The following is a 9,819-nucleotide window of genomic DNA, read 5'->3' as shown; positions in this document are numbered from 1 at the left end:
TGAGCATGCAAAGAACAAAGGCTTTTAATAGGAGATGTCTTCCCAGATCCACCTAGAGACTTAGAGTTTAGTTGATACCAGATATAGTGACCTTGACAACGAAGATTTACTGTAATAATCTGAGGTGACTTATGGTTTCTGAGGATTCTGTCCCTCATTTCTCTCCCTCAGACTTTTGAACAGATCAGGTGGGGGCAAGAGCTTATTGTAATAAAGGAGAATCTTTTTGTTCTTGTGGCTAAAAAAAGAGCAGGACAGTATACGGGTCCCAGGAGCACAACCCCACTGACCTTTCTTTAGCTGAGCTCAACTTCCTAATGAGCCCATAACCTTCCAAAATAGTGCAACCACAAGATTCCTAATTGGACAACACGATAGCCCATGGGAGACCTTTCTTAGTCTCAGTACAAGACAAATTTTGAATTTTGATGTTTTTTTTCTGCTTGGAAAGTTAACTGTAATTGTGCAATTTTAACTTAAAATCTTCTGTGTAATTTTTTTTAACGATCTACTTCAAGAAAAATCATTTCTAATTAGAAATTTGTTTATAGTTTGTTTCAAATTTTATCATTTTTCATGTCCACATATCCACATAGGAATATGTACATATTGTATACCCAATTATATATGATCATATTAATCCCAAAGGCTTTTATTTTTTAATATAAAAGTTTAAAGAGCTAGGAAAAAACTAATAAAGATTGGGAAGATATTTACAAGGTATACCTTGATTCATTGATTGATTGAATCATTTATTCATTCAAGAATTGTTGGGGGGTTGCCATGAGTGTCTCCTTCACAATCTTCAGGGTGTCAGAGCGATAGTATCAGGCAGTGACCCTTTGAAGAATGATTAAATCATGATCAAGTCTCCTTTTTGAAGGCCCTGGTGAAAGAGGCCTCCTGAATTGCTCCATATTTCATCATGTGGAACACTCAAAGGAAAATGGTCTCTCCCTCTAGAGCATGCAGTCTTTGAAGCACAGAACAGTCTTCACAAAAATAGTCAAGCTCACAGGTTCCTTGGACTTTGAAGTCTAGATTCCAGAAAGAAAATACATTGGTTTTCTCTAAAACCCCTCAGTCTGCAGTGCTTTCATAACAGAAACAGAGTAGATCCACATGGAAACGATAAAGAACAATCGATGTAATAAAGGACAAATGAATCACGGGATTTTATTAAAACAGACGGGGAGACCTGGTGGCAATCAGAGGAAGGACAGCAGGTTACCAAGAAGAGACTTGATACCCTATGAACATATACAGGGGGAGGAAATCCCCCTCAGGAACAGTCATAGGGGAGGGGAATAAGGGGAAATTGGGAGGGAGGGAAGAATGGGAGGATACAAGGGATGGGATAACCATTGAGATGTAACAAGAATAAATTAATAAAGGAGAAAAAAAACAGTACATAAGTATGTAATTGTGTATCATATTATGGCTTTCAAGACGCCAAGGGCATAGGGATCAGTCCTTGGACTTTTTACCATTCTTGGTGATTAGCACGCTTAACTAACCTTGTGCTCCTAGAACTTAATTTCTTCTCATCCAAAAAATAATCTTGGAGATACCGATACTTGTCAATAAGTACCACGATTCTCTCTGTTATTACTATCAGGTCGACTCTACTGACCTTTGTAGTCTTTCTTTCTTAACTTAGCAATGAGAAAAGTACATTACTGCAAGCGAGTGTGGATATGATAATTCTGTGACCCAAAACAAATACTCAGTGAACTAATATTACTACCTAAGAATAGAAAATACACTTAACCTCTGGAAACCTGCTTACGGTTGCTAAAGGATATGTAATTCTATTGTGTTATTTTTATTAGTCTAAAGTTAAAAACTACATTGAAAAGCAGAAACCCATAAAAAGTTCACAGGTTAATGTCCATTTAAAGTCATTCTCAGTATAGCATTTATACAACCAAAGCTTCTTTCAAGATATTTGAATATTTTTAAACTGAGGACACAAGACTTTTTTTCTTCATTTAGTTTTATTAAGAATGCCAAATTGAGCCAGGTGAGATGATGCACGCCTGTAATCCCAGGACCAGGGAGGTAGAGGCAGGTGGATCTCTGTGAGTTCAAGGCCAGCCTGGTCTACAAAGAGAGTTTCAGGACAGCCACAGCTATTACCCAGAGAAACCCTGTCTCGGAAAAAAACAAAAACAAAAACAAACCAAAAGCAATAACAAAACAAAACAAAAGAATGCCAAATCAGGATTCTAAGTTATTCTAAATAATGTTAAATTAAGCACAATCACCTCACAATTCACCTGAACTATACATTATTATAATTAGGAATCATTGTAACGACTTCTTATAAATAGTTCTTCAATTTCAGTGCATTCCGTGACATCTTATTCAGAGGAAGGAAAGCCAGAACTCAAGGATCAAATCTATCTTCTGCTAATCTTTCTAAGTGGTTTGGATAATGCCTGCAGCTGCTCTGTAATGGCCCTATTCAACATTTAATGTATGATCTTCACAAAATAGAAGTTATTAACAGATCTTTTACAAAACATCAGCTGACCCTATTTAGATCTATTTTTCCATGAGTTTATCTGCCAAAAATTTGCTAAGATCCAAAGGAAACAGTATCAGTAGAAAAAAAAAATCCAGATAACTAAAGGGAACATTAAGAATTAAACTTCTAGACTAGTATACAAATGCAAATTTTCTTTTCTAGTTCAAATTGCATAAAATATCAAATTGTGAGAAAATGGGAGAAGGCTAAGGGGGTAGTCAATATTTCTGATTTGAAAGTGGAAAAATTATTTTAATTTTGCAATTATTTTACACATCACAAATTCTGTGGTGGTAAGATTGACCTTAATTTTACTGTAAAATATTTGGACGTACAGAAGCATATCATTACAAACAAACACAATTATTATTAATAGTTAAATATTTGACATTTAAAAATTAATATTCTCAGTTATATTTTCTGGTGCCATAATTACAAAAAAAATCATATGTAAGCTTCATTGCTACATACTTTTCTCAGTTGACATTGTGAGTGGTCATGCTTACATGATGTCTATCTTAGCACGTTCATCATTAGTATGTAGAAAGGCTACTGATTTTTATAAGTCAGTTTTTTAACCTGATACTTTGCTGAAAGTATTTTCACTTAGAGAAGTTTCTAGTTGAATGTTTGGGTTCTGTTATGTATAATAGTAATTATCTGCAACCAGGAACAATTTAACATATTATTTATTTGTATCCCTATGATTTCCTTTTCATGTCTTATTGCTTTAGCTAGAGTTTCACAAACCACTACTATTTCTATTTCTTTAATTTCATTATATTTCTATGCTATTAAAAGTTTCAAATACTATATTGAGGATGAATCAGAACACTTGACAGCCCTACCTTCTTTTCTGATTTTAATTGGCTTGCTTTGAGATTTCCTCTATTATGGATGATGTTGGGTGTGTGTTTGCCATATAAAACTCATGTTATTTTGATGTATGTTCCATTTAGTCCTACATTCTCTTGAACTTTTACCATGAAACCATGCTATATTTTTTTCAGAGACATTTTTACAAAATCTGTTGAGATGAACATGACATTTACCTTTAAGACCATTTATACGATTTATTACATTTATCAACTTACGTATGTTGAACTAACCTTGTATCTCTATTTAAAGCTATCTTGGTTGTATGAGATGATTTTTAAAAATATTTTAAGTTTTGAAATTAGCACTTAATTATATCATTTCCACCTTCCCTTTCCTCCCTCTAATCTTGCTTTCTTCAAATTAATGGCCTTTATTGCTTTAATTATTTGTGTGTTTGCATTCACACTCGTACACACACACACACACACACACACACACACACACACACACACACACACGTAGTCTCTCTCTCTTCTCTCTCTCTCTCTCTCTCTCTCTCTCTCTCTCTCTCTCTCTCTCTCTCTCTCTCTCTCTCTCTCTCTCTCTCTCTCTCTCTCTCTCACACACACACACACACACACACACACACACACACATACACACACACACACGGGCAGATAATTGCTCAATTGTACTATGCTGCTTGTATAGCTATGATTCAGAGCTGATCTCTGGGTATCAGCTCCATCTGACTGACAGAGTGCACTTCATACACCTGAGGCACAGGGAATCACAGTGCAAAAGGCAGCAGAAAGATTGGAAAAGCCAATGAAAAAAAGGAACTTTGTATTGAAATTAAATGTTTTTAGCAGTGTCAGAGGAAGAACAACCATGAAATTTTATGAACAAAGATGATCTCTTTTTGGCATATATCTGTGTGCAGTTGGCTACATTTGGTTGAGAATTTTTGCATCTATGTCCATTAGGGATATTGGCCTGTACTTTTGTTGATGTGATAGTGTCTTTACCTGGGTTTGGTATTGGAGAAATAATGGCTTTTTAAGAATGAGATTATAAATGCTCATTTTAACTCTATTTTGAAAAAGTAATTTGAAAAATATTTACTATAGTTCATCTTTGTAAGTCTGGTAGAATTCTGCTAAAAGTCTAATGGGCCAGAGACTTCACTCATCTCAATGTTTGGATTTGTTATGCGTATCTTTGAATTTTAATTATAAAATAATAATCCATTCCTGGTCATATAGTTTATATCATATTTTTCTAGAATCATGGTTATCACAATTGTGTTCATGACTGTGTTGTTCTAGAAATTAAATAAACTATCCTGGAAGAGATAGTTCAGAACTCCATTAGGCTTTGTCCTAAACAAATGTCTTCGTTTGACAGTATATTCTAATCAGAGTCCTATGCATTTCTGATGCTATTTAGATGAGAAATGACTCAAGGCAATATTAAACATGACACCAATTAGACTCAGGGTGAATCCACAGTATGTATAAAAGTCTGATGTTAGGGTATTTGGAAATAATCCAAACATTTTAAAGGAATTTTTGAGGGTCCCTGAGTTTTTTCACATACAGTATTTGAAAATTTCAAAGCTTTTCCAAAGGGACAGGTTCATGACCAAGCAATCTATAACTACAACTGGGTTAAACAAGATAAGATTTAGTAATAACTATGGCAAACATACTCTAAAATCAGAAATTAAACTAAGGAAGATCAGAGTAAGAAAACTTGGGTAAAAAAGCTTTAGGTAATACTATCGTTTTCTAAGAAGTAGGGAATGACAAAGGAGCTTCCTGCTTTCTGTGCATTCATTCTCTCAGAGGATATTGCTGTCACCCTAGACAAAGAGATAGTCACATCATATTTTTCAGAGAACCTCAGCAAAATTCAGCATCAGGTAGAAATCTGGGTTACAGAAACACAAAATAAACTGAAAGTTTGAATTTTGAGTCGGCTGGCGTAAAGAGCTTATCATAAATACATGAAGAACATCAGTCATCCCGTAAACATTATTAGGAACCAAAAATGCTAAAACATCTCAGGCCACTTGTTTAACAGTAATGTATTGTAAAAACGTTATTATTTCTTCGAGCATTTCACACAATCTATCTTGATCATCTTCATTCTCAACTTCTCCCAGGTCAATCACTTCCACCCCTGCAGTTTGTGTCTCCCTCCCTCCCAACCCCTCTCCCTTGTAGGGGTGGGAGCTAGCTCACAACCTCCTGGGGGAATTGGTTTGTAGCATTAATTGTGGCAGACCACCCAGAGTCAGATGGTCTTTTCATTACTGAACAGGTGTAGCTTTCTAGGAACAGTAGAGACGGAAGTAGGTGGACACAGTTGGCATGAAGGGATAACGGGAATAATGGGTAGAAGGACGGAAGGCAGGAGTGGGGAGCAGGAGAGGTAAAGGACACCGGGGGTGTTTGAAAGAGCCATTGAGAATTTTAAATTTTTATTTTTACTTGTATAACACTTAACATATCTGTTACTTCAGCTCTCTATAGTGATCTTGAGCTACCTTTTTGCTAAAACTCTCTTTTTCTGTGTGTGTGTGTGTTTGTGTGTGTGTGTGTGTGTGTGTGTGTGTGTGTGTGTGTGTGTGCACGCATGACCATGCTTACTTGCTGACTAATGACTGAAGACATTTTGATATTGCAGAAGATATCGTTAGCCTTAGCATTATCATTCACATATTTCATGTGGTGTTTATTGTTTGACTCCTCCTTCCTGGGTAAGGTGTCACATTTCTACTTTTCCTACACTAAAAGCTCCACATTTCTCATTTTCAATATGGCTGCCCTTTTACTGTATACATATAATACAATATCTATTGACTAGTAAAAAGGACTAGGCTAATAAATTTTGATATATATTAACTAAAACAACTTTACCAGTTGAAATTTACCTTATTGCAATTTTGTTTATATGAGTTTCACTGGCACTAAACGAAATATGTTGGCTGTCTTTGTCTGATGTAGGGAAAGTTTAAGCTATCATGACTCACATAATACACCCTTCCTAGGTACATGTTTCTGAGTTATGAAAAGCCTTTAGTTAGTAGTGTCTTTGTCACCTCTCCATTTGGTGCATGCAACATATAACAATATATCAGTTTGTGAAGTGAGAATTATCTTCAGACATCTGAATTCTCATCATTGCTTTAATATAGCCAAGTAATTGAATCAACCAGCTGTTTCTCTTGGTTAAGAATGAGTTTATTCTACTAATATGCTAATCTCTTTAAACAGAAGTAAATAAAAATTTAATTTGTGCTTCTGTGGGCCACTACCTACAAATGCCCAACTCCAGTAACATTTATATAGGATGAAGAAAAAAAACATAACAATAGGTTTAATGTGTTTCAACCTGGGTGAGGCAACATATAATTAGGATTGTTTTACAAAGGATCCACATTAAAAGATTTTAACTATATACTATATATACTAGTATGGGCTTAAATTTATAGAAAATTTTACCAGTGAGCATTCAACCTAACTCTTCACAACTACTCAACTTCCTAAATATCAATATTCTGCATTGACATAATGAATTTGTTGAAGTTGATGAATCAGATCTGACGTAGGTTTTAACTAAGTGCACACAAAGTTTCATTATCATTTGCTCTGTTAGACAGTCCATTAGTTATGATGAGTCCAACGTCTACGCATCCACTGTTAGCAGAAACACGGATAATAGTCTCCCTGCCCTTCAAAACCCCTGTAGAACACCTGTTCTTCCTTTATTCCTGACCAAACAAGCATTTGGCAAACGCCCATGTAGTCCCTATTTCTACAGTTTTGCCTTTTTACAATGCCACAAAGTTGGAGTTCTACCGAATGTAGTATTTTAAGACTGGCATTTTTCACTTAATGATTTGAATTTCAACTTCAACAATCTTCCATGTTTTATAACACATTTCTTAAGAATACTGAATAGCATTGTATAAACAGAAGTTCTCGCACTTTCTTCACCCATTTAATTACAGGAGAACATCTTAAGTGATTTTGAATTTTATCAATTATGAACAAATAGAACCATGAGTAACATTTTCCGGTAAATGCTTGGACTTCAGATTAGCCCTCCCTTTTTTAGGTAAAGGTAGAAACAATATCGTTGTGAGTTACAGTAAGAAGAATAGTTTCATAAGAAATTTCTTAAGTGTCTTTTCAAGTAGCTGTCTTAATTTGCATTCACAACAAATAAGAATAAAAGCTCCCATGGCTCCATATCCTTGGTGGAATTTACAACAGTCCGGTGTCTGGAATTTAGCCATTCTAATAAGTAGTGAATGGTATCTGCTCATTGTTTTCACTTGCACCTACCTCGCAATACATGATATTGTGCATCCTTCCTACTTATATGTGAAATATAAACTCTTGGAGAAAAGTCTACATAGATTTATGAATAATTTTATTTTGTTTGTGTGTGTGTGTGTTTTGCTCTATTTTTTTGGATAGTGTTCTTTGTTGTTTTTATTTTTTTACATATATATAATTTATATTATTACACATATATACAATAAAATCCCAACAGCAAGAAGGATCACAAAATGATCAGGAATTATATAAATGTTACATTCATAGTGTTTTGGCTATTTGCATTTGACAAGCCATCTTTCCTATCTTGGTGTGTCTAAAATTCTTAATGTAAATCCTTGGTGAAAGGTCTACATAGATTTATGATTAATTTTAAAGCTGTTTATTTGTAGTCTTTCTGTGAGAAATTTATTTTAGAAGTTCTTTGTATATGCAAGAAATATATCAGTGACATGTTTTCTTGTACCTTTAGAAGCTTTCTCAAAGCTGTGTTGTTTAACTTTCATTAAATATAAACTTTTTTTTAATTCCTAATTTGTGTTTGAAAAATTTTACATAGGAAGTCATTGCTAATGTGACGAAATATCTCTTTGGATCATTCAGAAATTCTATGGTTTTGTCTATATTTTTAGGTCTATGAAACAGTTTGTGTTTATTGCTAAAAATGCACCTTCTCATTTCAATTTTTCTCACTTTTTAATAGTTTTTAAAGAATTGCCTATAATGCATTTTCATCAAATTTGCTCCCTCCCCCATCGTTTTCCAGATCTGTTCTCCCCACACTATTTTGTGTCCTCGTTTTCCTTCTTTCTTTTTTTTTTTTAAATGTATCAAATACAGTTTATGCCGTCCATATATTCCTGGTTGTTTGACCTTCACTAGAGGCGGTCTATCCAGCACTGGCTGAACACTTAATGGAAACTGCTTCTCTACTAGAAGCCACCAGCTTCCAATAGCTCCTTACATAGGGATAGTGCTTTGTCCCCACCCTGTCTCCATAATGGAATTTTTTTCTGTCTCAAGCTTCAGTGAGTTTTATAAATGCAGGAATTCACGCTCAACTGCCCCACTATATCCATACGACACTGTTTTCTTGTAGTCATCTGACTCCTGTAGCTTTTGAAATCTTTTGCTCCTGCTTTTGGAAGGATCCTCGAGCGCTGATTTTTAGGGAATGTGCTATAAAATATTCTCTTTCGCGTTCAGCATTATTCTCTGAGCTTTAATCAGTTGTGGCTATCCGTGTGGATTGCTGTTTATTAAGAAATAACCTTCTTCTCTGATGAGGGATGAGAGATACCCCAAGGAGTGGGTGCAGTGCAATGTCATTAGCAGTCAGTTAAACAGTGTATCCATTTAACAAATAATAGTATCAGGTTCTCTCCTAGGGAGTATGATCTGTTTAGCCACAGGTTCAAAGTTAAAACCATGGTGAAATGCATGAGTTTCAGTTTGTAGAATAGACCGTCAATACAACCACAATGTAGTTTTGGTTACTCCAACGATGTTTGTGCCAGTGTTGTACTAGTGGGCCGATCCTTCCAACCTGGTTACTGATGGTACTTAGAGACTTCACAGAAGGGTAGGATTAGTTACTCCTTTTATTCTTTGGTATGATAAGTAGCACCTTCCAGCACTATGAAACCTATCCAATAGGGATAAAACTTCCAGGTGAATGTGCTCTGATATCTCCATGTCCTATGATACATGTTATGTTTTCGATAACAGATTTCTGGGTGGTGTGTGGATATCTAATTGTACCTCCATTCATTTAAACTACTATCCTCAGCTCATTCAGTTGCATTTTTGGTATGTGTCAAACATTGCTTGAGTTATTCTGTGTGGATCTACTTCTTAGTTCTAGTCCATTCTGTCCATTGCTCTCACGCTTAACCTTTTTTCTTTCTTCCATTCTGATTAATTTAATAAGTTCAGAACTATTATACAAAATATTGTGAAAAAAAAGTCTACTTGACCCAGTGATGGAATCAATGAAAGAACAAAGTAATGATTATAGTTCAGGTTGGTGAACTGATGATATTACTGGAGTTACTCACCAGAGTATGGATCAGGGGCTATATAGAGGATCATGGATGGTTCAAGAGCAGCTGTATTGCAGAA

General features: G+C 35.1%; 1 long non-coding RNA gene across 6 annotated transcripts in view; it reads right to left on the bottom strand.

The window, feature by feature from the left end:
- Positions 1-625: 625 nt before the first annotated feature.
- The window catches only part of LOC311581155, a 29,745-nt gene continuing 20,551 nt past the window's right edge, over positions 626-9,819 (bottom strand). For 3 of the 6 annotated variants that reach the window (XR_014773665.1, XR_014773668.1, XR_014773670.1), the window contains exon 5: positions 627-1,037. This is a non-coding gene — a long non-coding RNA (uncharacterized lncRNA). Of the gene's footprint in view, positions 1,038-2,105; positions 2,151-9,819 lie in introns of those variants that run through there. The other 3 variants (XR_014773667.1, XR_014773669.1, XR_014773666.1) reach the window with 2 other exon arrangements.

The sequence above is a fragment of the Acomys minous genome, assembly GCF_964271855.1.
Source record: "Acomys minous genome assembly, chromosome: 13".
Lineage (NCBI taxonomy): Eukaryota > Metazoa > Chordata > Mammalia > Rodentia > Muridae > Acomys > Acomys minous.
Note: the sequence above shows the minus strand (reverse complement) of the source record. Positions and strands in the feature narration are given on the sequence as shown.